The sequence below is a fragment of the Cupressus sempervirens genome, chromosome 3 (genome assembly GCF_028749045.1).
Source record: "Cupressus sempervirens isolate cs-2001-9-10 chromosome 3, ASM2874904v1, whole genome shotgun sequence".
Lineage (NCBI taxonomy): Eukaryota > Viridiplantae > Streptophyta > Pinopsida > Cupressales > Cupressaceae > Cupressus > Cupressus sempervirens.
In genome coordinates, this window is record NC_143120.1 from 921,100,794 (window position 1) to 921,124,291 (window position 23,498).

A 23,498-nucleotide genomic window follows, 5' to 3' on the forward strand; every position below is an offset into this window, starting at 1 on the left:
TACATCCTTAAAGTTTTAAATTGTCATTCTACATTTGCTCCCTACTTCCAATATTTTTGTCTCAATAGCCTCCTTACTTTAGCATCAAATGGTTTTTACTTTGTTAATGATAGAGTAGCTAGTAACATGGTGAATGATTTTCTTGGTTGTCTTAATAGGTTCTCCTTCTAAACACAACTTCATGTCATGAGCTGTTCTCAAGACAATCTCTATCCATTCAATCTTACAAATGTTGGGAAAGTTTAGGGCATGAGTAAGGTCTTTCTTGACAATATTCTTATGTTCATCATTTAACCTTCCATCTTCACACAATTTCTCATATGCACTTCTCAATTCAAAAAATCCAACCTTTTGAATCTTTCATATAACGTGATCACACATCTTGAATTAGAATGACTCTCAGTGGGATATAGGATAGGGATAGAAAAGAATCCCCCTTTGCTACAATCTCGGGATACATCTTCAATTTTAGTGGCTTTACAACTTCATTTCTAACCAAATTCAACATTACTAACCTTTGATTCTTTTGATCAAAATCATCTTCTCTACAATGGATGAGTTAGATTCCATAATCATGACTAGGGTTTGATCAACAATACTCTGCTCCACTCAGCTTCAACACAAATCTCATTAATCCACTTCCAAAGATGATGGAACTCACTAAGATCATTTTTAACTCACTTAATTACACATAGAAATAAATTAACCTCAATTTTCACCTCAGAGATCAAATGCAAAGTGATCAAAATGAATGATAAACTTTTCTATTTATGAAAAAAATGTGATTTTAGGGCCCAATTAATGTTTTGTACCAATAGTGGGTACAATTTAGGATGTCTATGCCACTTTTGCAAAACTCGATAGCAATCACCTGAAAACTCCTTTATCTTACTCAGCCAATACCATGACTCATTCACTTAATCATTTAATCAATCACTTAACACTTTTCAAACTTCAATACTGACACTTAACCATCACTAACTTGGAAACTTGGTATCCAAACACATTCACTCAGTTGATATAACCAATTCTTCCTACTAATACAAATCTATCCTTATGCATTTTATCTTATTCTCATTTGGAAATTTATGCTTAAAATATTAGGAACTCATGTATGATTTGAAATACAATTCCATACATACTTCTTTATCTTAGTTTGTGGTGCTAGAATCAGCTAATCCATTGGATTCAATGATCACAACTACTTCATTTGATCTCTTCATCATTCATTGCTTGTGCTTGGTTCCTATAGTCTCCATTAACATGACCAAACTTTTGTTACTGAAAATGTATTGGACCAAAGTTCTTCCAATTTCCCCATCTTCATCTTAAATGTATTCTTGCACAATTTTCTACAATATGCCCATACTTTCAGCATAACTGACAAGTGACCCAAGTATTATGATTCCAATTTTTTGCATTACCTTTCCTAGTTATATTGCCTTAACTCTTAGGTGTTTGTCTATGCTTTGCATTAGATTTTTAATCTTGTACCTTATGAACCTACATCTAAAATGTATAGAAATAACCTTTAAATATAGATTTATCTGGTGTCTTATTGATCTTTAATCTATAGTCATATTTTTGGTATCCATGATTGTTGCAACTAAAGCAATAACTATCAAATTTTGGCTTGGGATTGGAATTACCACTTTTTCTCCTATATGTATTTGTTGTATGACTTGGTTTTCCATAGTGATAGAATGTAGGCTTTTCTCTCTTTGGTTTCCCATTCCTTTGTTCTTTGTAATTTGATTACTCAAATTTCTTACTGGATGATATGAACTTGGTAAAACCTAATATAGTAGTATCATGAGGTTATCTTTGTTCTTTTAACTATTCATCAAGTTGTCTCATGGCCTCTTTAGATCTGTTCACTATTTTAATAATTTCATTTTCATTATTAATTCTTTTAATTAATCATTTTATGATCTCAAGTTTGCAATCTCTTCCACCTTCCTTGCAATTTCACAATCGATTCTCAATAACTAACTCAATATGTAAAATTTATTATATGTCAGCCTTTGTACTTTAGTGATCAAATTTTGGCTTGGGATTAGAATTACCACTTTTTCTCCTATATGTATTTGTTGTATGACTTGGTTTTCCATAGCGATAGAATGTAGGCTTTTCTCTCTTTGGTTTCCCATTCCTTTGTTCTTTGTGATTTGATTACTCAACTTTCTCACTAGATGATATGAACTTGGTAAAACCTAATCTAGTAGTATCATGAGGTCATCTTTGTTCTTTTAACTATTTGTCAAGTTGTCTCATGGCCTCTTTAGATTTGTGCACTATTTAATAATTTCTTTTTCATTCTTCAATTCTTTTAATTAATCATTTTATGATCTCAAGTTTGCAACCTCTTCCAATTTCCTTGCAATTTCACAATCATTACTCAATAACTAACTCAATATGTAAAATTTATCATATGTCAACCTTTGTACTTTTGTGATCCTTTCATCAAGTCTTATAGTCATTATCTTCTTATCTTCATTAGTTGTTCCCTTATTTTCTTCAACCTTTTTCTTTTGTTCCATGACTTTACATAGTCTTACTAAATGCATTTTATGTTCTCTCTTTCATGTTCCTACTTCTTCATTCAAGTTGCTTTTCTTCTGTGATAGATATTTTATTGTTGCATAAAATTCAATAGATCTTCCTTCATCACAAATATCTTCAATTATTTCTTCCTAGTATTGCATGTCATTTTGATGGACTTCCAACTCCTTCCTTCTTTACAATTATTTTATCAATTCCTCCCTTGTAGCCTTAGCTTTTTCCAATCTAATCTCCAAATTAAACTTTTGATTTTCAATCACCTTTCCCAGTTTGTAGCCTTCCATCTCAAAAATCTTTGAATATCAAGTGGTTAGAATTATTTCATAGAGAACGAAAATATATTAACAATTGTTTGAAATCTAATGGGAAAGTGAAATGTTGAGGTAGGGTGGGGCGAGGGGGGGTGTAAATCAGGATCTCCAATAAAAAAAATACCTCTTCAAACATAAAATAGACTAAACATAATTCATCAACTCCTCAACAACCTTAATCATGTAACATTAGATCTAACTTTTACTAGCATGAATAATATACATAAAAAAGTAATCAAAACTTGACACAAGATTTGCTAATGCCCAAACCCTGCAAGGTGAAGGTACAACTACAGTGGGGTGGCACCCACAAAATCTTTACTACTACAACAACAAAGTACTTGTTAGGGATACAATTTGATCAGTTTTGATAATCTAGCTTGTGAGGGGTCTCCTTTGTTAAATCTCATAAGACTATTAATCCTACCTTTACAAAATAATTTAACTTCACAATTAAGTTAGTACTCTTTTAGGAGATTTACAATAGGGTTGTCAAGACCGCTCTATTAAGATATTCCACTAATACACTAATTAGAATGTAACAACACCTTGATTGTTCGGTCTACACTAATTGTTGATAACTAATCTTCTCTTTCCAATAAATAATCACCTCACTATAATTGAATTGCATTATCTTTTCAACACATTTCTTGGTCACCTTTTATCTTTCAAAACATACTAATCCTCCTTCAGCTTCACATAAATGTATGCCTTCATTTCTCTTGCTCGCTACAACAAAAATGTCTTGAAGTTGTTTTTAAATAGACTCGTTAAGAAGTTTCTAGATTGCAATCAAAAATCTACATTCATTATTTTTTCTTCTCAAGATTTCCAAATTTTTGATTGGTTCTTTCTCCTGTATATGGATTAGTGATATAGAATTACATGTATAATTAACTTCTTTATATTTACCTTGATCGTAGGAACATGATTCATGCTCATAAAAATGGTTTTCATAAAATTTTGTACCATTCCAAACTCATATACTCAAACTCTGTAACTCGACACATTCAGGCTTAGAGGCTCAGTCATGCTTAGTTCTTCCCACTAATCCTTGGCATATATTGTGCTTGAATTAAATTATTTTCTCTCTAAAACACTAGGCATATATATTACTCAACTTATATGATATGTTTCCTTCTAGATATCTTGAAAATGAAAAAATGTTTATTGACTATACGCTACTCGGTGTAAACTAAACTTGTGCACTTCTTTAGGTTTGTAGCTTGACCTTCATTGTGGCTTGGTCACAGTGTTGACCAACCGACTTTCCCTTGTAAATGACTAAGTATTTTGTAGTAACAAAGAATACTAATATTTCCTTTAGGGTCAACATTTACAATTATAAAATGCCTCAAGGTGCAGTTGCCAAGGACCCCACAAGGGGCATTGCCCCTTTACCTTGTCTTGGGGGAACTCCCCCCTATAAGAATTTGGTATAGTTCTGATACCATGTAAGAATTTGCCTAAGGTAGTAATTCAACCCAAGATCAAGAATCTTAGTAGATAGCACAAGAGTGACAAATAGTGATCAAATGAGAATGGATATTAGATAATTGGATTAATACATTATAGAAGTGCCTTTTATATAAAGGAAACTGATATGACTAGGAGTTAGCAAAGAAATAAGCATAACAACTAAGCACATGTCCACCAAGAGTGGATTATTCTCTATTGTGCACGACTATACATGCAACAATGAGAGGATAAGAACGCAATGGTATATCTCATAAAGAGATGTAGTAGACAACATATGCTCAATTGGAGTACAAACTACTATGTTTTCTACATGACAACTCATGTGAATATGAAAACTCCTAGGTGTCTACATGACAACTAATATGCTAATGCATTAACCTAAGTTAACTTGAGTAAAGTATAAATAGAAAATACTTAATTGCACCAACACCCCCAAACCCAAGTTGTAGTAAAATATAGGAGAAATTTTTGTCAAATAAAGTGGGGGAAATCATCCTCTAAGTCTTATTAGGCTCCACATCCGAACATCTATCTCTCATTTAATCACTTTATTGGTCTTCCTTCCCTCTATTAAATTGTTTCTAGTCACTGTCCCCCATCTCTCTACCTCTCACTCCTTATCCTACCTTATATCTATTAGAATGATTTAAAATAAATGAGAGGGGGTTTGAATTAGGATACCTTAGGTCCAGATGTACCAATTTAAACTTTTAGTCACTTCAAATACTCTAGATCTAAAAATTTAGTAATTTGGTGTTTATAGAAAATAAGAGGCAACATAAACTTGTTGTCCAATATACTAATAGTAAAAAACTTGTAGAATATAAAAAACTAGTAGTGAAATATCTTAAATAATATCCACACAAGTATGACACTAGGATTCTAACATAGAAACTCAATTTGGGAAAAAACAAAAGTAACTTGTCACCATTTTTTTATTCTTTTAAAGTAAGCTTTGCTCTTGTTAAAGGTTACAAAACACATTGTTAAATGTAAACTTGCTAAAATATTTAATGACCTTATTAGGAGTGGCCATGTTAGAGGACTTTAGGACATTCCAATGGAATGCCATCTTGATTAAAGGATTTACACGTGACTATTAAGTCAACCTTGATTAAAGGATCTCAATACTAATACAATGGCTAGAAAGTAACAATAAATTTGATCTAACAAATACAACTTATGTTAAAAATACACATCACAATTTGGTACAATAGTTGACTCATTGATTGGCCTCCATTAACATCTCCATCACTAGTTTTCTTAGCAATCTTTCAAGTAGCACTATTCACCTCAATAGTTCACTTTTTAAGCTTCTACTTAAGTTTGCAAATCAATAGAATCAACAATTGCTCCAACCTTTTTATGGTCTTGACCAACTCTACTAACCTCTTGAAGTTTAGCCCTTGTACCTCTTTAAATAAGTAATTATGATCTTTGTCTACTTAAACATCATCATAATTCTTAGCGTTAGGTCAGATTTGTTGAATCCTTCCATCCTTATCTTCAACACACTTTCTACATTCCAAGAATTCAATTGTATCGACTACAAATTAAGATTTCCTCATAATCTGTTAAATGTTGTGCCTCAATCAATACTAACTATTATCTCCAACATACTTCCTAATACTTAGTTGATACTGATGCTTGGTCAACACTATATTTTTTTCATCTTATACTATCGCTTGGTCAACTCTAGCATCACTCAGCATAAACTTCTAGTTCCTTAATCTTTTGCTCAACCAAGCCTATGCATTTGGTCTTCTATTGATCACTTCTTCTAGGCTTCAGTATAATGATTTGCATCTTAACTCTTCATAAATATTTCCCTCTTTATATGGTAATTGTATATTATTTCCCTCTTTAACAACAATGCCAAAGACACTTCCTCTTTCTTAAGCATCTTTATTATTGGCCCATTTGTTTGTGATTGACCCATTTGTGCATCACTATTGAGATATTTCGTTCAAACTAGTGTGACACTTGACCAAAAGTGCATGTATTTTTGCTCGAACTACTATTGGTACTAGAATATAAGGCATATGATGTGTCACTTTTGTAATATCACTTTTTGAACACTTTGTGCTTGACCATCTTTGCAAGTACATCTATGAATCCCCAAAAGTCAAACCTTGACTTTAAGCTCTTAATTCACCTCCTAAAATACACCTAAAAAATCTTACAATTTAAAAATTCTACATGTACAAAATTACCATTAGTCATCTTTTGTACTATTCATAAAGAGAGGCCAATTCAAACACGATCTAAACAACATACTCACATATTAAGTTACATATGGGTGTAGGTTAGTTTGATGAAATATTTTTCAAAGAAAGGGACGACCACTCTTAAATATCACATATTAAGTAAGAAATTAGATTAGGAAAAATAAATCAACTTTAACTATTTAACACTTAGAGTTTAGAAATCAAACTTTAGTGTGTAAAATTTAAACCTAAGATAATAGCGTGCTTGGTCAACGTAATCATACTCTCAAACGGGAATGTAGACATATAATGCTTTCCTCACGAGAATGCGGTTTCATAACGTTCCCTTTGACTCCCATCATCACGGAAAATTACATATAACCTTTGAACAATGCGAAACGCGGGTTTGAAAACAAGATTATACATTTGTATTGGTCAAACAATCCTGACTTGTTCAAACTCTTACGAGCGAAAGTGCGATTAAAACCTTTGAAAAGGTCATCCACGTATAAACTGTCCATGCGTATTCTCTCTTTAAATATGGCTTCCTTTGTATGGATTATACAAAATCTTCCTTTTTTCTCTCAGAACATACATATTACATTTCATCGTTTCCCATCAACTATTCTGCTAAGTTGATTGTTTGTGACGTGAATAGCTTAATTTGCTGACGAACATTCTCCTGCAACGAATATGGCGGTGTCAACGCTTATGAGAGTCATGATAATTTTCCTTATTCTAACCATTCTCTTTACCCTGCAAGTTTCTGCTCGATATAACCTTAAGACAAGTGTAAATACAGATGCATATGGCATCTCCAAAAATGGCAATTACAATCTGTTTCAAGTTGTGGAAAAGCTACCATCATGTATCAATTGCGCAAGCCATATTCCAGATCCCAAGTGCTGCAAATAATAAGTTCGTCTATCATTCAAACTCACATGTACAAAAAAATGATATACAGGTCAAACGACCTAATTCATATTCACCTGCTATGTAAATCGACTCTCGCTTTTACTAAATCATAGACTTGTATAATACCAAGTGCCAAGCATGGAGTTAACTATGTTGGAATACAATCTTTTTACAAGAAAAATTCAATTGCAGAAAAATATATTCATCAGTGATCAATCAGTCTCATTGTTGAAAGTGACTTTTTTCTATTTCAAAAGATTTTTTCTATGTATTTTTGATGTATTAAGATAGCAGTCAAAAAAGGGGCTGACCCAGGCTGGAGACCAGCCAGAAGTGACTCCTACTATCTAACCAATCCCTTTCCTAGACATCAAAATTATCATAATATTTAACACCATAGCATTATACTTCAAAATATTAGTATCCACTATACTAGCTCTAACATACTACCTCTAGTATAATTTCTCATATTTGTTATGCTTGCACATGAATAGAATTATTAGTAGAATCAAAAGATATAAAGTTTAACAGGGACTGGCTAAAATGTGTATTAAACTTCATTTTCCACTTAGAAAATTTGATCTAATGAGAATTAAATTTAAACAAGGAAAGACAATATAGTAATGTCTATATTAATGTCTATTTATTTCTTAAGAATTGCCTTTTCATTAAGGTTAGGAATTGCCTCTTCATTAAAGCTTAAGGAATGAATTGTTGGAAACATTAAATCTATTAAGGAGACATTTCATGAGAATGAAAGGACACAAGTGGCATAGAGAATTTATGGCTAGTTGTGAAGTATGTTTGAATGGTAGGGTATACGAATTTTTTAAATTTGACGTTCTCTTTATAAGTTATTTATTGTTTTGCACTTTTGTGTTGATGACTTGACAAGTTATAGTTTGTTTATAAAATTTGTTAGTAAGCATAAAGTTGTGTAGCTTTGTATGAAATGATGAGTTGACAAGTTTTAGTTTTTGTTATAGAAGTAGTTGGTAGAGATAATTGGTAGAATTTAGCATAGTACAATAAACAAATAATATGGAAAAAGAGACATTGATATGTCAAAAGATTGTACAAGATAGTTTGATTATGAATAAATATTTTATAGATAGAAATCATTACAAATTTTTATGTATGTATGTATGCATCAAAGAGTTTCTTAAATGTGGTAACAAGAATATAAAGAAAGTAATAAAAAATATTTATATATTGGCCTTTTCTTAAAGACTATTTATGAAAATAGAAGATATAGAAAACATGAAAATCTATTTTTAAAAAGGGTGCACAAGTTTGTAACTAATCATTATGTGTATGTACAAAAATATTACATATATGCATTTATATGCATAGATAGACATGGAAGTGATTGAGATGAAAATGATGTATTACACTATTTTGATGATGTTGATACAATATCTTCATTGCCACTATTGATCTTTCATTTTGATTTTATATTCTTTGACTCTGACGATTTTGTTGCCATAAGTGCAATCAATAAAAACATAATAAAATAAAACATGCATGTCAAGAAAGATATTAATGATCATCAATACCTTAACAATGATTCCATATAGGAGCATAAATGTAGTACTGATATTAGTATTTCATGACAAACATAAATTACAAATGATATGTATATTTATGTGAATTAAATGAATTCCAACATAATTGGAATATAGAGAAAGTACACAGATCAATTTCGTTATTATTTTTCTTTCAAAGGGAAAGTGAGTTTATAAGTACAATATTGTGACATGAACTCAAGCACTTTCTTTGAAAGTAGAAGTAATAAAAAACATGACACAGTTTTGAATATTGTAATGCCCTGCCAAGGGATCCAAAAGAATTAACCTAAAGTTTTACTAAGTTTGCTAAATTTTTTATTTATTTTAAAGTAAGAAAGTATAACATACACATCAAACACATAGTAGTGAAAGCAATAACATGTAATCATCAACAAACATACATAACAGGTTACATTCGTTAAGGATCCCAAGATGTTGAGTCACATTAAATTTAATTAATTCTAAGTCTAACAACTACCACATCCACATGAAAGAATAATAAGAAAGTCCAATGTCCATTTAATATACATTTGTTTCGAATGCCTCTTGGAAAATGAAATCACGAATGCTCAATCATCCACTGTACATGTCATAGGGTATGAAAGGCTAAATGAATATACATATGAAGAAATATAAAATACAACATCCTCCTTGGATCCATGATACAAGTACAATAAAATAAATGAAACTAATAACATAAATGATACATCTATCAATCATAAAGATATAACATCATAAAACAAAACTAACTAAATGCATGGTTCCTCCCAACTATCAATAGCATCATTAGACCATTGTGGGCCCTAGCCATCCCCCATGCGTAACATCCCAAGCCACCAAAGAGATCATCGATACTATCATAATAGGGATGTCACACCTAAACATGCTACAACATATGCATAAGGAAACCTAACATACTAGAATAAAGCATAAGTATACGACATCATCTAATCATGATAAACAAGTATATCAAGAAGCTCTAGCTATGGTGGCTATGTACAGTTCTCAATAGTAAGAGTGAAAAAGCACTACCACCCGACCGCGTGGAACCTAAATGGTCCACTCCCACTACGCTGAGGAGATAGTCTCAAGTCCCAAACAGGATATCAAATCACAAAACACAAATACTTTATAAGCCTAGGAAATCCTAAAAGTACACTAATTCAAAGGTTCCAACACATAGATTGACATCTAGACCCAGAGGCACCACAAAGACACACGTAGGAAACCTACTATGCAAACAGGAAAGTGTCATCGCAAAAGTCATGTAGAAGTTACCTGAGCAATCCTTTAGGAATCATGGGTCCCTAGTGATCCCTGCGGCCACTAGTATCCTCTCATATTGACAAGGCATACCACAAAATGCAAGGTCAAAACCAAGCTTACTCTCTACCCCATCCTAGCCTATACTAGCACTCAAGGCATGGAAAAGAACATACAATTATCTTGTTAGGTTCATTTTCTCTCATTTGGTGTAAATATTTTCACTTATTAAAACAACTTACAATGGGTTTCTCCAAGCAACCACTTAGGGCCCGAACCACCCTTGCAAGCTGTAGACACCTAAATGCTTTAGAAAATAAAGTATTTTTATTTTCTGAAATTTTTTTTGATGACATCATCATTTATTATTTATTTTATTTATTTATTTTTATGTCATTAAATCCCTTTATCTTAATTAAAAATATTTAATTAAGGAATCCCTCCCAAAAATGTTTAAATCTTATTTAAACATTATTTCCATATTTATTAATTATTTAATTAATAAATTGACCAAAAAATCTAAAATAAATAAAAAATTTATTTTTTGCCCAAAACTTGGCCAATTTCCTTAAGAACACTAACCTATTCCAAAATCTTCTAATCCTTCTTTAATTTTGATTAAAGGCTAATCCAATCATTTCTTACCCCTAATCCCAACTCAAAATATTTAATTAAGATTAAATATTAATCCTCATGTTTATTAAATTTTTTTTAATAAATATCTCCTCAACCCAAACCCTTGAAATAAATAAAACTTTATTTATTTCCTAAAATCTAATTTATCCTCATCCTAAGAAGTTGTAGACTCTTTTAGAAAGTTTTCATCCTCATCCTAGGAAGTTCTAGACTATTCCAAAAAGTCTTTATCCTCATCCAAAGTCTAGACTCTTCTAGAAGATGTCTTTAAACCTAATCTTAATCCCCTCCTAACCTTGTCACATTCCCTAAACATGGGTTAAGACTTACTAACCAAAGCCAAATTTAGCTAATCCTAAACCATCCTAATCCATCCTCTAATCATTTGCACAATCCTAAGCAAGCTTAAAACCTTTCTAATCAAGCCCAAGTCAAAATTCCTCTCATCTTCCTCAAAATATTCCAACCATAAAACTTTATGAAGCCCACTAGGCCATAAATGACTCTTCCAAGCCCTTTCATTGCTCTTACAAGCTATTATGAGGGTCTTTATGAATATTTTATCCCTTGAGCCTCCTTTGTTAACTCATCCTTCCCGTTTCTTCCCTCCTCTCACCCTATGACATGTGTCACTCCCTGATTGGCTGTAAGGAAGCACAATCCATGTTCTCTCCTCTCATGCAATCTAAGCCCTCCATGAGCTTTTTCCCATCCTTGCATTTTAGCCCTCAATCTCTCAAGCCTCTTGCCTATAAATTGGATCTTTCCCCTTTGTAAAAAAACACAATCTATGAAGTAAATTCATAATGCCATTTTAAGAAGCCATTTTACATCACAACCATACACTCACACCCAAATTCTAACTCCATTTGAAGCCCTTTTTGAAGCATAAGCTTGTGTCATGCCCAAACTACGAGGGCCAAAAATACACAAATTTTTATTTTTTTAAAATAATTAAATTGCTCTAAGTTTTGAAATGATTGATTTCAGTTTAAGTAAAGGCCCTCTACTTCATATGTAGTTTAAAAATCTTGTGGACAAATGCATTATCTGGATTTTGAAGTTCTTCGTTATTAGATTGAAATCAATGTTTACTTAATTCGTTATTGCATTGCTTAACAATCATGTAAAAATTATTTTAATAACAATAACCTGAAGTCTAAAACTCATTAGTACACAAAAAAAAAGATTCAGACTTACTTCCATACCCAAACTAAATATATATTTTTTAAAAATTAATTAAAAGAAAAAAAATCTAAATTAACGATTAAATCCATAATATCTAACAATTGAATGAATCGAAATCGAAAACTAACTTACATCTATTAACTAACACTTAACAAAATCCAAGGAACTAAACTAAACTAATTTTTAAACTAAAACTCTTATGAATTAACATATATCTTTAAAACAATTAACATTAGAACCAACATATTAATCAATTAACTAAGATTATTAGTATGTTACAAATGACAAACAATAACTAACATAAAACTTAAATAAAATTAACTAACATGCTAAATCTAAAACACATATTAACTTAACTACTAATTAACAAAAGAATGTAAATTGACTTAACACTAATTTAAGATTTTAAACACTAACATAATTTAACATTAAAAAACAAACACAACTTAAATTTAACAAAAACTACTAACATACTAACTAAACCTAACTCTAACACGCTAAACCCTACTCCAAACTAACCCTCTCCCATCCTTCTCTAACCTACTCTTGCTACACGTCCCATCAGTACTGCCCCACCTAAACTCTGCGCTTTCCTAAGTGCTTGGTTAGCGCGCTGTCCTAGCTCACTGACCTTGCATCAGTAGCTGTCCCCTCCTCCAATAAAAGCCCCAAGTTGGGCGCTCAACAGAGGGGTTAAAGAATGTTTTTAAGTTTTGTTTTTTTTAACTTTCAAATCAACCCCATCCCAAACGTAATGACCTGTGCCCAAGTTGGAGGTAAAAAGGAGTGCGGTGACATCATCTATGATGATGATATTTGACTTTCATAAAAACTTAAAACATTTTTAATCCCTCCTTCCAAAACTAACATCCACTATAGAAGGTAAAGCATAGATGTATTAAATTTTTATAGGTAGCATAGATATTTAGGATATTAGGTATTAGCCTAATTTTATTTTAGTTATTTATATTCATTTTATAGATTATTAATTACAAATTTAATTTTAACAAAAACAAGGAATCATAGAGAATATTCTCTGTTGCAAAAATAGATATATTTCTTTCCTCCATGCAAAATCTAGAGAGCATTTTGCTATTGGGGGAAAAAATTTCTTTTGGAGCTTTATTTTCTAAGTATGGATTTAAAGACATGCATTATTTTTTCAAGGTGTATATATTTTTTGACAAGCTTTAAACATTGATGCAATAGTTTATGTCTTAAAAACACATGATTAATTTTAACTCCTAGCATCCTGAATAGAACTATAAACTATAATCATTTTTCTTTCCTTAACATAAATTTTCATTTTCAACATAAAGGGAAACCTTGAAATTTTTACCAAATTGAACATCATCAATTTCATCCAAATTTTGAGATTCATCCATCTAAATTTAAAATTTATAATTAAATCACATAACAAGCAATTATACTCAACACCAATTTTATTGGCAAACCTGATTCAAAGGCTCAGCGGGGAAAGAATCAGGAAGAAAACCCGGCTTCATTGCCAATTACAACAAGTTTAAAATACAATTTACAATAGGATATCAATCCCAAATTTCAACAATTTAATCAAATTTTCTTCATGACCCTAATCAAGGGATTTATAATATTTTCTACAACTCATTTCTAGAACCATGCAGGGAACAGAATCTGATTAGGTGACCAAAAGCATGACCAAGAACAATTCAAAACATGCATATTTATATAAGGTTTTCACAACAAGATCTACAATGAATCAACACTAGGGAAAGGTGGATTCTTTCAACTAGGAGAAGTCAAGCACAACACGAAATTAGATGCCCAATCGAGGCTATTAACCAAGAACTTCTGTTCTTCCATTTAAAAATGCCATACTCATATGAGGTTTGTGATGATGGGTAGGGGCCCATAACACCCTAACTTTTCTCCCTCTTCTCATCCTGAGAAGAGACTCTACACTGGTTGGAGTCCAACTAAATAAACCTTTCCCAAAATTTGTCACTTCTGCCCTCTCCAAGGGTGAGTAATACCAAAACACCCATGCAAGAAAAAAATCTCAAAAAATTGCAACATCAACATGAAAGGAAAACATCCACAATAACATGGTTTTCAAATCTTCCCAACATACCCACAAGCGTACAAACATTGAAAAAACAACAAGGTAGCATAAGCATGAAATAAATATGAAAACTGAATAAGGGAGATGAGAATTTCCTACCTTCACAAAGAGGTAATGGCAATGAACAATTTGAGTAGAGTTTCCACTTCCTTCCTTCAATGTTTAGGAACTCCTCTCTAAATATAGAGATTGGGTAACAACCTCCACAAGTCCAAGAAGGGCCTCTAAATAGGCCTCCAACTCAACCACCCAAGGGCTCAATAACTACCCCACCCACTTGCAATTCTAGAAACTCCTAACTCAACCTACACTATGGTTAAACCCTAAGTGGAGATGAGGTGAGGTAACTTAAGATAACCATGGTCAATTTTCGCACAAAGGCAAAAGGAGACTTTTTGAGTGACCTCAAAAGTCAAAAAAAGGGGCTTAGGGGTTGGAAAAGACCCCTAACCCATACCCATACCCTTTTAGTATAATTATATCAAGTTTTAAGCCTTAGGAAAAAGGTTTAGAGCCAAAAAAAAATCTAGGAATAAAATAGGATCATCTAACTACTAACATTGCAGATTAAACACTAATCTGGATTAAGGGAAGACTAACCTCGATTAAGAATCCAAAAGAAAACTGACACCAACTAAACCAACTTGGGTCCAAAGGTTAAACGATTAACCCTAAATAGCACACTAAAGCACATAAACAATTTACGAGTGTCAAGCAACACTAAAAGAACATAGTTACGAACACTAACATTCACTGAACACAGAAAGATACAAACATACATCTCACAAAACAATACGTGAATTACGAACAACAAGGTTTCCAAAACTAGCACATAGAGATCAGTTCTATTTCTCTGTAGGATTTATCGGCTAAAATATCTGCACACTCATTGCACACATGAGCAGTACCGCAAAAATCAAATGTACATATATGTATACGTATCAGAAATTCACATAAATTGAAACACACATCAATAAGCGTTTCTTCATCATGCTAAATTCTTAACCATTTAAAATCTCTTAAATGAAAGTCTCCATCCTACATTTACTGATTTCATCAACATACATATATAGGAAACATTAAAAGACAATCATCAAATATATCTGAAAGTAACATTACACAACATGAAATAATAAAGTATGTTCTAAGCATCAGATAATGTCTCAACATCTCGAGTCGTGAATGTCAAAATAATAGGAATGTATCACTATGCTATGATGGGCTAGGGCAAGGCCTCACATCCTCCCCCACTAGGCATGAACTTCCTCTGGGAGTTCATCAAAAAGGTATGGGTACTGAGATCGCATCTGTGCTGCATCCTCCCATGAAGCTGTGACCTCATCGTAACAATCCCACTGGACCCTAACCTGGTCCAGCTCTCAACCTCAAAGTGTTAGGGTCCATCGAGCAATGATGCGGATAGGCTCCAATGCTAGCTATCCATCTGACTCCACCTATAAAGCATCCCAATATATAATATGAGACTCATCATAAATGTATCCTCTAAGTACTAAAATATGAAACACATCATGGATGCGTGACAGGCTAGGTGGCAAAGCTAAATGGTAAGCAACAAGTCCTATCCTCTCTAGGATCTTGAATGGCCCAACAAATCGGGGTGCCAACTTAGAGCCCTTTCTGAATTGAATCGGACTCTTGTGTGGTCGCACCCTCAAGGACACTCTATCACCAACCTGATACTCTCGATCCATCCTCTTTGCATCAGCATACCTCTTCTGCCTATCCTGTGCTTCCCTCAAGCATTGTCTAATCAGGGTCACCTATTGCTCCATCTCCTTTACTAACTGGGGACCAATAGATACTCGATCCTCAATCCTATCCCAACTCAAGGGTGTCCTGCATGGTCTTCCGTACAAGGCCTCATAAGGCGGCATACCTATGGAAGAATGGTGCCCATTGTTATAGGCAAACTCAACAACGTGTAGGTATTTCTCCCATTTAACCTGATGGTCCATCACATACATACATAGCATGTCCTCCAAAACTTGATTCACTTGCTCGGTCTGGCCATCGGTCTGAGGATGGTATGCTGTACTAAAATTGAGCCTAGTGCCCAAAGCTGGCTGCAACTCTCTCCAAAATAAAGAAGTGAACAATGAGTCTGTATCATAGATGATCTTATGGGAAACACCATGAAGTCTAACAATGTCTCGCAAGAACACCTGAGCTATGTCTCGTGCTGTGAATGTAGTACGCATGGGTGAGAAATGGGCAACCTTGGTCAATGTGTCAACTATCACCAAAATGGCATCATGGCGACGAGATGACATAGGAAGACCAACAATAAAATCCATAGCTAAAGTGTCCCATTTCCACATTGTAATCTCATGCGGTTGGAGAAGCTCGCCAGGATGACAGTGCTCCGCCTTCACCCTCTGGCACTCAAGGCATCTCGCAACTATGCTAGCAAACTACACTCTCATGCCTGGCCAATGATACAATTGCCTCAAATCTGCATGTAACTTCTTAACACCAGCGTGCGCTGCATAAGGTGCTGTATGAGCCTCAAGTACAATGAGCTCGCGTGAACCCCCAAAGGAAGGAACATACATACGTCCCCTATGAAACAAAATTCCATCGAACTCCAAGGAATACTCTACAAACTTCCCTTCCAAGGGTCTCTGAGAATGTACTAACTGACTAACTTCTGCATAAAGCTCATCGGCTGGTAAATACTGTAAGATCCACTCTCTCAAGTCGGTGCAAGTAGTCACAGATAAAAGCTCATGGCGCCTTCTACTTAAGGCATCTGTAACCACATTCTCCTTTCCCTTGATATAATGAACATTAAAATCATACTCACAAAAAAATTCCATCCACCTTCTTTGCCTAGCATTAGAGTTTGGCTGAGAAAATATGTACTGGAAGCTCTGGTGATCGGAGTGAAGCTCGAATCTATGACCTAGGAGGAAATGTCACCATCTCACCAAGGCATGAACCACTACTACTAGTTCTAGGTAATGAGTAGGACAATTGAGTTCATGAGTCTTCAACTTCCTAGACTCAAAGGAAATAGGTCGCCCTTCCTACATAAGGACTGCTCCTAAACCATCTAAAGATGCATCGGTGCACACCACAAAATCTGCAATAGGATCTGGTACTGCAAGAATCGGTGCACTCATGAGGGCTCTCTTGAGCTCTTCAAAAGCTCTACCACACTTCTTTTTCCACTCGTACTTCTTCCCCTTTTTTTGAAGAGAAGTGATGGGGTGTGCCAATCTAGAAAATCTTGAAATGAAGCGTCGGTAATATCCTGCTAGCCCCATAAAGCTCCTCACTTTAGTAACACTGGTGGGTGCTGGCCAATCCATGATAGACCTAATCTTTGATGGTTCTACTGAGACACCATCACCTAATATGACATGACCCAAATAATGTATCTCGAGTCTGAAGAATGCACACTTTGACAAGCTACCAAACAACTGATTCTCTCTCAGCTTCTGCAATACCTGTCTCAAGTGCTCTTCATGCTCTCTCTACTTACGAGAATAAATCAGAATGTCATCAAGAAGCACAACCACAAACCTATTCAAAAAGGTACAGAATACTCCATTCATGAGGCTCATAAATACAGCTAGAGCATTTTTTAGGCCAAATGGTACCACGGTGAACTCGTAGTGACCATACCTAGTATGAAAAGCTGCCTTAGGGATATCACTATCCACAATCCTCAACTGATGGTAACCCGACTTCAGATCAATCTTTGAAAATACTCGGGCACCCTGCAACTAATCAAAGAGATCATCAATTCTAAGAAGAGGATATCGGTTCTTGATGGTCACTTTGTTCAATTGCCGATAATTAATACACAACCTAAGTGATTCATCCTTCTTGACAAAGATCATTGGTGCACCCCAAGGTGACACACTAGGTCGAATATGCCCCTTCTCTAAGATTTCTACCAACTGAGCCTTTAGCTCACTAAGCTCATGAGTAGTCATCTTGTATGGTGCTCTCGAAACTAGCTCAAATCCTGGCACAAGGTCTATGTGAAAATCCATTGCTCGAGGTGGAGGAATACTAGGAAGCTCTGAAGGAAACACATCTGCAAACTCCTGCAGGATTGGAAAATCATCGAGGGATAGCTCCCCCTCTGAATCTTCCTCTCTGTCACTAATAGTGATTGCAAACAATTAACAACCCTTTCACATGCACTGTCTAAGCTGCATAGTAGAAATAATATGAAGGAACACTGACCTCTTCACTTCAAAGATTACCCTAGAGATACCATCATCATCCACACATTCCACCCTCTTCTATCGAAAATCCATCTTGGCGCTGTGGGCACAAAGCCAATCCATGCAAAGAAAAAAATCATAAGAACCTAGAGGGGTAATGCATAGATCAGTCCTAGTAGACATGTCTCCAATCTGCATCTGACAACTCCGCACCATGGAACTAACTGACACTCTGGCTCGTAAGGCTAACTCTACCTCCCAACTAACATCCTGTCTAACTGCCACTAGCCCACAAGGCTCCACCAGAAATGGAGATATAAAAGAGTCAGTAGCCTCAGAATCAAATAAAACTACAACCATACAGCCCTGTATAATACCTGTAGCCTTGATAACTGTGGCCTGATGCTCAGCCTGGCGGTTGTCAACCACTACAAAAACTCTAAGGGATCTACCCATGTCACCAACTGTCGGCTCTGAAAAAGCCCTGCTCTGACCATTGGATGCCTATCCCTGCAGACACTCCCTAGCTATATGACCCATGCCACCACAAGTGTAGCATGCTTCATGAGTATAAGATCGTGCACCCTGTGACCCAGTCTGCTATGGGCCTCCTGACCTACTAGATCCACTATATCCACCCCTAGAAGACTACTGAGTCTTCACTGAATGTGACTGTGGAGCCTGTACTTTCTAATCTTGCCTAGGACCTTGTGACTGCCACTACTTGGGCTTGGAGCCCTGATAACCCTAAGAAGGTTTCTGTTGCTGCTACTGTTGGGGTTTTGGCTGCTGAGACTGCTGGCCCTTAGAGAACCTTGTTGTATAGTTCTGATTCCCTTTCCAAGGGGGTTTCTGGTGGGAAGAGTTTTGGTTATGAGACCGATCCTGTGACTCCTGCCTACCTCGAGTATCCTTAGCAACTAGTGCTATCTCCACTACCTATCTAAAGGTGGTAGGGAATGCCATCCTAACTGGGCCCTGAAGTGAGAAATTTAGACCCATGATAAAGCTATGCACCCAAAGTTTCTCGTCCTTCATGTATTCCACATAAGGAAGGAGCTCGAGAAACCTGCTCTTGTACTGTGCCACTGTAAGGCCTCTCTGATAAAGAGAATGGAACTCCTCAATCTGCTTCTATCAAAAATGCTCTTACAAGTACCTCTCTTGGAATCTTTCTAGGAAAGATTCCCAATGTGAGAGAGTTCATCCTCACTGTTGAGATAATGGGTGTTGCACACATTGCATAATATTGTTATATTTTATTATTTTATTTTTATTATGTAATGTTGTACCTAGATGGACGTGCAACATGTAAAGATTCCCATGGGATATACTTGATGAGTTGTATTGTAACATTGTGAAAATATTTTATGTAATTATTTAATATTGGGGAAAAGAATTAAATGCCCAATATTAAATGTGGGGTTAGTGGGTTAGGTAGCACATGGTTTTAGCACATGTTTTATGTAATACCACTTGGTGGTTTTGTGGGACTTGCTACTATATAAGCAGCCACAAGGGTAGTTGTTGTGAGAGAGAAAAAAGAGTGACAAGGAGAAGACAAAAGGCAAGAGTCAAGCGGGACAAGGCTTGACAGGTTAGCCAAGGGAGCATTTGTGAAGGTTGAAAGCATGGCATGGGATGTGTGGATTCATGCTTGTTCACATAGTTTGCTCGGTTGTGGCTATGGCCATGAAGGCTTCCACGGTTGTATGGCAATGGTATTTTTTGCTGAATAATACATGGTGATGGATGCTTTTGGAGACTAGGTTTTTTTTCCTCAATGAGGGTTTCCCAGGGTATATCTTGTGTCACAATTTTTTGGGTATGTCATCTATTCTCTTGCATGTGGATTTTAATTCTGTGTTTATTTCAGATCTATTATGGGTTATGTGGAAATGGTTATATTATTTGTTGCCAAGTTTCCTTTACAAGTGGTATCAGAGCTATGGTTGTGTTGTTGTAACCCTAGATTGAATCCATGGGAATGCATGAGAGGATAAAAGAAAGGGCAAGATATATGAATGATTTATTGCAGATCTAAGGGATTTGAATTTGCTGTTATGATGGGATGTTAAAAGATTTGGGCATGTGAAATTTTTTGGAGAAAAGAGTTTTTCGGATGTTTCATTTAAATGAGGGTTTTCGGGGGTAGCTTGCAAAATGACCTCCTGGGTAAAAACAGACCTCACCATTGGATTCGGGTCGACATTTTCATAAATCTTGATATATAATATGCACTAGTTTGGCCATGTTTAGAGAAAATGAAAGAGTTTTTTGGTTTCAGCCCATGATGGCCGTCAAATTTAATCCCGTCGGAATTTTTGTCACTAAAAAAATTAAAAATTAAAAATCGTATTGAAAATGGTAAAAAGGCTGTCTTAGTAAAATGGCCATAACTTTCTCTCAGAATATCAGATTTCAGAGTTATTACAGGCGTTGGAAAGCTAATTCAGAGCACTACAACATGGTGTAGGTTTGGTTCTATGATTTTGAAATTTTGTCAGGTTTTAAGAGCCCTAAAATCAGATGTTGTTTATTTTGAGCACGGATTAGGGCATAACTTGGGCGTACGGAGTCAGATTTTGGACTTCGAGTAGTCAACAAAAAGCTCTTGGAGAGCTCTACACATTGGTTCAGATTTGGTGGACGTTTGGCATGATTTATTTCTTGATATATTGATCTAAACAGTTTATAGGTATATTTTGACTATGGTAACATTGTGAGTTTATGGCATTGGAGATTTAAGTTTTGATGTCATTGTATACTCAGTTCATATTTCAGATTGGTCTCATGATGATATGGTTATCAGTGTTTGGTTTGGATATGCATGATGACTTGTTGGGTCTACAAGTTGTGCAGTGTTGTAAGCGGTCTATACTTACAGGTTGCATTTATAGCTTGGTTATGGGTTGTCTTTGCCCATTAATCTTTCATTATTGATGCATATTTAGATTGGTGGCTTGGATTTGGGTTGTCTATGCCCTAAGTCACATGATTTTATCTTCATGTAGAAGGGATGAGATGTTGTTACTAGGTACAGTCATGGTAGAGGATTGTGGTTGACTATGCTGACAGATTAGACATATTGAGAACTAGATGCTCAGTTCATGGATGTGATCATGGTGTCATAGATTTTGGCATGACATGATTGGATATACAGGTACATCCTTGATGTTCATTAGCTTGGATTTTTTGATTCAGTTATGGTGGTATATCTTCTTGGTAGAGGATCATGGTTATTTGGTTTCTTTTGAGGAGCTCATGATGTGCACTTTGAGTTCTTTGATGGTTTGATGCATTGGTTGATTCTCGTGGTTAGAGGATGGTTTTTCATCATGATGTCATGGATAGCTTGGATACATGGTTTAGTGGGAGCTTGTAACAGTGATGGGGTGACAGTGCAGGATTAGTTCTTGGTTTGGTTTATATCTTCTTGGTTTGGAGAGGATGGATTTTATGATGCCATAGGTGACTTGGTACCACAGTTGAGTGGGAGTTTTTGGCATTGATATATTTATTGAGTGTTTGCAGATGTTGGAGGTTTGTCTTAGATCCTATTGCTGCAGAAGCATCTTTGACATTTGTGTGGTGCATTTGTTATCTTCATGGTGTATGAAGATGGTTAGATCTTGAGGACACATGGAGTTCTTGGTTATCTTCATGGTGTATGGAGATGGTTCTTCCTGGTATGTGGAGATGGTTTTCTTCATGGTGTGTGGAGATGGTTGCATCTTTATGACTCACAGGGTTCTTGGTAAAGGTGTGGTTTATGCTTTTATTTGGCATGTTATCCTTGGTATGAGGATGGTTTCATTATTATTTCATGGTATACTCTTGATACGCATTTAGAGTTGTGACATGTTATGGTGTGTTCATATGGAGCATGTTATCTCTTTAGTTGAGATGGTAAGATTATGTTGTCATGTTTATGTTCTTGAGGCCATGGTTGGAACTTTGACATTGATCTTGGTTTAGTTTCTTGGTATTGAGTACACTGATCATAAGCTGGATACTTCATGATATTGTTATGTTGCATTTGGAGTTGGCATGGATTGATTGGTTATAGGTGCTCATGGATACTTAGAGACGGTGGTGACGCTGATTTCTCTTGGATTAGAGAAAGTATTTTTTGGGACAGTTGATGGTTTCAGCAGGAAGTCCGAGGGGCAGTCACCTGATATGGACTTGAGAGGAGATTGTTCTTAGATGAATCTTGGTTGGAGACTTTGGTATCTTGATGAGCATTCTCATTCCCCACTCTTGGTCTACTCGGCGGTTTGCGACTTGAGAGGTATAGCCCATTGTTTCTCTCAGTTGCATTATATTTATGCTTGTCTTTCATGGATATGGATCTTGAGCTATGGTACATGAGTTAGTTCTGAAGGGTTCATTTGAGAGATGGTTTAGCATTGGTTATCTCCATGTGCATATGTTGTTATGCTGGTTGAGTTTGGGAGATGGTTTTATATTGGGCATTTTCCTTGGATTAGGAATGGTTATTCCTTGGTTTAGGAATGGTTTTATTGAGTTTGATCTTCTTGTGAGAGGCTTACATCCATGATTAGTTATATGGTATGGTTTGGGTGTTGTTGAGGCTTCTTGTTGGGGATTTATGGAGGAGATTATACTTGCACAGTTTATATCTAGAGGTGTGTGTAGAAGGACATGATACAGGTTATCATTTGCATGGTTTCTCTGGTCTTGGTTATCTTCCTGGATGTTTAGTTTTTTCTTACATTGGATTTGAGATTGGTTAGAGATTGTGATCACTGTTTTGTGCTCATGTATGTCATGTGAGAGATGATATGGTTTTTACTTTATCTCTTTCCTCTGTTGGTTGTGGAGAATTTGGGAGACTATTGGAGACTTGTTATGAGAGTTGTTCTTGTAGGATATTAGTTTATGTATTGTGGATGTCCTTGATACTACATAGATTCACTTGTTTGAGATGTTGTGAGTGGATTGGTTATAGATTTGACATTATCTTTTGCAGTGGGAGCTTCTTGGTATATATGTGGTAGGTATTGCTCTTGAGACTTATGATTGCAGGTTGCAGATTGGATATG